Here is a 4,600-nt window from a genome sequence, read left to right as displayed (position 1 = left end):
TTGCATTTAAAAAATCAAGCAATTAGGGAACACAATGTTGCGACAATGTAACCCTATTTGCAAAATAGTACTAAATAAGTTTGTCGATGTAAGACATTTGCAAAGGCGCAAACAAAACACGCTGGAAAATGCAACTGAATCTGTTTTTGGAGGTTAGAATAGATGCAGGATCAAGTAGCTCAATGGGTAGGGTGTTTGATTAGAATTTAACAGGTTATAGGTTTGAATCCTGGGTATGATAGTTTGAGGTGTTATTTAATAAAGTATGTTTATATATTAGTCACACATGGCTTACTTGTACAAATGGCATGTCACCAGTTAGTGCTGACTGCTGATATGCCATTTACACAAACATGCCATGTGTGACTGTATATGCATTTAAGGAGGGCACCCCTGCAAAACCACAAACCATTGAGTGTCAAGTATACTAGATATATCTTCATATCTCATGTGCTTTCTCTGAGACCAATCTTGTTATGCCCCTTCCCCACAAGGCATGCGCCTTTTGTCCATATTGCAAAAATGGGGGGGAGGGCATATAATTCTCTGTCACAGGGCACCAAAAAGTCTAGTTATGGCTCTGGTATGCATTATGTAATCTGGCAGACCATCTCTCCAACACTGGCTGGTTGGAATAGAAATCCGGTTATCTATGTGAGCAAATGACCATCAACGATTTACTCTCAAACACTAAAAAATGGACAAAAATGGTCCCCTAAACAAATTGGTTAAATTTTGGGTTTAACCAATTTGTGTAATGACCATTTTTGACCACTTTTCTAGTGTTTGGGAGCAAATGGTTAATTGACATTTGCTCCTATACATTACCAGATTTTCATTCCATCCATCCAGACTGGATAGATAGCCTGACAGATAATTGTGTAGTGTACGCCCAGGATAACTGTTAGTCATGCTTTATTTTATGGCGGCACATAAATGGGTGGACAGATCCAGGGCAAGCACTGCCCACTCATGCATAGTTGTCAACTGATGTGAAGTTCCAGGGGGCAATCTCAGTTATAAAGAGAAGTATCTGGAAATTGTCCCTAGTTAAAAAAAAAAAATTTGATCAACTCCATTTATTTAGTATGATATCCCAGGTGATAGGATGCCGGCAGTCAGAACAACATACTTTATTAAATAACACATCTCAAACTACCATACCCAGGATTCAAACCTATAACCTGTTGAATTCTAATCAAACACCCTACCTATTGAGCTATTTGATCCTGCATAAAAATTGTGAACATTATATGAAGCTATTGGTACTTTGCAAAAAAAAAGAATCAGCATTACAACGCAGCAGATCCATGCAGTTTGCAGCCACACACTACATGTATCTGCTCAGCCACAATGCTGATTATTTCTTCACAAAGTACAAGGTGAGCTCCAAACAGAATTCTCTAGCTTAGAATTATACCTTTCTTTGCCAAACCTAGAAGTCGGGCCCCCCACCCTGGGATCCCCCAGAGGGAGGCCTGCACCGTCATGCGGCAGGCTTGTCCGTTTTGGAAGCAGGCTGATGGGCAGCCCAGGATTGCTTCAGTCTGGGCTTGGCAGGTCTGGAAACATGAGCTTGCTTTGGGTATGCCTGACCTTGGGTACGCTTTACCTGGAGGATGAAAGGGCCAAGAAAAGTACTTTTAGCCTTCTGCGTGGTAGGAGTCATACTAGGTAGGCAAGCTGTTTTAGCAGTAGCCAGATCAGCTACAATCTTATTGAGGTCTTCTCCAAAAGGAGATTCAACTGAGGCAGCACAAGGGAACTCTCATCTGGGGACAACAACTGCAGGGAGAACACATATTTTCAGATGAACATGGTAGGGCAGAAGGCTGCCTAATACTGAAGCACCCCCAAACAACAAATCAAATGCAACTTACTTGACAGAGATGTGCCTGAGCAACGGCCCTCCCCAGCCCTATCCCAAATCATACTTATTTTGCATAGGAGATACCATGGTCATGAAGATTGTTCTCCCAGGGTTAGGTTCATTCATTGCATTCTGGGTATGCTGACCCCTGTGATTTCCCCAAATGTGGGAAACTCGACTGCATTATTTGTGGTAGTGGGGGACTGTGTTTGTGCTTTCCTCTGGTCAGCTCTGGTAAAATTCAGATTTCTTTGTCTCAGATCTTCCTCTAGCCTTGTTCTTCTTTCGAGAGTTCCCTTGTGCTGCCTCAGTTGGATCTCCTTCACTTGACAGGGGGGTGCCCGAGCAGCGACCCTCCCCAGCTCTAGCCCAACTCCTACTTACCTGCCAGGTGAGATACTATGATCATGAAGTTGCTTCTCCCAGGGCAAGGCTCACCCATTGCACTCTGGGTGTGCTGCCCCTGCGATTTCCCCAAATGTGGGAAACTTGACTGCATAATTTGAGTTTTCCCTGGTCGGCTCTCATGTAATTCAGATCTCTTTGTCTCAGGTCTCTCTCCAGCCTAGTTTGCTGTCTGGTTCCACTTCTTTTTTCTTGAGCCCCTCCCTTCTATACCCTTGTGCACTATCCTGACTTCTCCTCCCGTCTGCTTACTTTGTGCCTCCCAATGCACAATGCAAACTACGGGTAGTGCTGCAGGGCCCACACCCTTTTACTTGCTTTTCAGAGCAGCTCTGGAGCTGTTACAGTGCCCAGCTGCTGCAAGAAATCAGCTTGAATGCTTCAGGGGCTGGGGAATGGCCAACATGAGCCCCACACCGAAGGAGGGTGGGGGTGCTTAATGCGAACTAGGGGTCATCCAAGCACCACAAAAGGCCTCCATGCCCTGCACGCTCCTTTTCTCTTTTCATATGCAGACGAGGGTTGAAGCCAACTTTGACCCACTGCTTGGATGACATCACCATATTCAAATCCATCTGCTGCAGGCCATCCCCCAGGAATGCTTGCACTAGTTGTTGCATTTGGTTTGTTGTTTGGGGGTGCTTCAGTATTAGGCAGCCTTCTGCCACCCCATGTTCATCTGAAAATATGTGTTCTCCCTGCAGTTGTTGTCCCCAGATGAGAGTTCCCTTGTGCTGCCTCAGTTGAATCTCCTTTACTTGACAGAGATGTGCCTGAGCAGCGGCCCTCCCCAGCCCTATCCCAAATCATACTTATTTTGCATAGGAGATACTATTGTCATGAAGATTGTTTTCCCAGGGTGAGGTTCATTCATTGCATTTTGGGTATGCTGACCCCTGTGATTTCCCCAAATGTGGGAAACTCGACTGCATTATTTGTGGTAGTGGTGGACTGTGTTTGTGCTTTCCTCTGGTCAGCTCTGGTAAAGTCAGATTTCTTTGTCTCAGATCTTCCTCTAGCCTTGTTCTTCTTTTGAGAGTTCCCTTGTGCTGCCTCAGTTGGATCTCCTTCACTTGAAAGGTAGTGCCCGAGCAGCGACCCTCCCCAGCTCTAGCCCAACTCCTACTAACCTGCCAGGTGAGATACTATGATCATGAAGGTGCTTCTCCCAGGGCAAGGCTCACCCATTGCACTCTGGGTGTGCTGCCCCTTGCGATTTCCCCAAATGTGGGAAACTTGACTGCATAATTTGTGTTTCCCCTGGACGGCTCTCGTATAATTCAGATCTCTTTGTCTCAGGTCTCTCTCCAGCCTAGTATGCTGTCTGTTTCCACTTCTCTTTTCTTGAGCCCCTCCCTTCTATAACCTTGTGCACTATCCTGACTTCTCCTCCCGTCTGCTTACTTTGTGCCTTCCAATGCACAATGCAAACTACAGGTAGTGCTGCAGGGCCCACACCCTTTTACTTGCCTTACAGAGCAGCTCTGGAGCTGTTACAGTACCCAGCTGCTGCAAGAAATCAGCTTGAATGCTTCAGGGGCTGGGGCATGGCCAACATGAGCCCCACACCGAAGGAGGGTGGGGGTGTTTAATGCGAACTAGGGGTCATCCAAGCGTCGCAAAAGGCCGCCATGCCCTGCATATCCCTTTTCTCTTTTCATAAGCAGACGAGGGTTGAAGCCAACTTTGACCCACTGCTTGGATGACATCACTTGCTGCCTTTCCAATGAAGCAAGTTTAATTTAGTAATAGGTGAAAAACCATCCCTACAAAGGTGTTAATCAGATACTTGGCTTTGTGGACACTTTTCAGAGAACAAATTAGTTAGCATAAAAATAAAGCCAGAAAATGAAGAGCTGTTTAATCACTCAATTGGATTTTTCTGCAAGCGTATTTCTTTTTCTCTGCAACCCACTGCTAAGTTGTGCTTCCTAGCTGTTCTTTTATAAAATCACTTAATCAAATCTAACTCTGATTACATCAGAGTAGGCCAGGTACCCTACACCATAAGAGGGGGTTTGAAATTTTGACTTGTCTACTTAAAGATCACCAAAATCTGATGACATGGTCAATAACATCCCTGGGTGGGATTGAACCACCAACCCTTTGGTTAATAACCAAACACACTAACCGATTGCACAACCGAGACACTTTGCAAAAGTACATACTGACAAAGGCTAATAAGCATTCATCTAGAACGTTTCCTAGAAAACTTTAAAAAGTCAATAATCTGGAGAGTTTTTGTAAGATGTTTCTTCCATCAACCAATGAAGAAACGCATTGGTACTTTCCCATGATGAGTGAGTGCTTCAGGATCTCTTGCAC

The 4,600-nt window shown here is 44.9% G+C and overlaps 4 non-coding genes across 4 annotated transcripts; all 4 read left to right on the top strand.

Annotated features, from left to right (window-relative positions):
• The first annotated feature begins 1,930 nt into the window (after positions 1-1,930).
• Positions 1,931-2,094, top strand: LOC135013907 (U1 spliceosomal RNA). Its single transcript, XR_010212495.1, has one exon. It is a non-coding gene; the product is annotated as a U1 spliceosomal RNA (small nuclear RNA).
• A 152-nt stretch (positions 2,095-2,246) lies between these two features.
• On the top strand, positions 2,247-2,409 carry LOC135013903 (U1 spliceosomal RNA). Its single transcript, XR_010212491.1, has one exon. It is a non-coding gene; the product is annotated as a U1 spliceosomal RNA (small nuclear RNA).
• A 674-nt stretch (positions 2,410-3,083) lies between these two features.
• On the top strand, positions 3,084-3,247 carry LOC135013908 (U1 spliceosomal RNA). Its single transcript, XR_010212496.1, has one exon. It is a non-coding gene; the product is annotated as a U1 spliceosomal RNA (small nuclear RNA).
• Positions 3,248-3,397: 150 nt separating this feature from the next.
• Positions 3,398-3,561, top strand: LOC135013902 (U1 spliceosomal RNA). Its single transcript, XR_010212490.1, has one exon. It is a non-coding gene; the product is annotated as a U1 spliceosomal RNA (small nuclear RNA).
• Positions 3,562-4,600: the final 1,039 nt, after the last annotated feature.

This window comes from Pseudophryne corroboree, unplaced genomic scaffold (assembly GCF_028390025.1).
Source record: "Pseudophryne corroboree isolate aPseCor3 unplaced genomic scaffold, aPseCor3.hap2 scaffold_2788, whole genome shotgun sequence".
Classification (NCBI taxonomy): Eukaryota; Metazoa; Chordata; class Amphibia; order Anura; family Myobatrachidae; genus Pseudophryne; species Pseudophryne corroboree.
The sequence above is the reverse complement of the archived record's forward strand: the minus strand, read 5'-3'. Positions and strand labels throughout refer to the sequence as shown.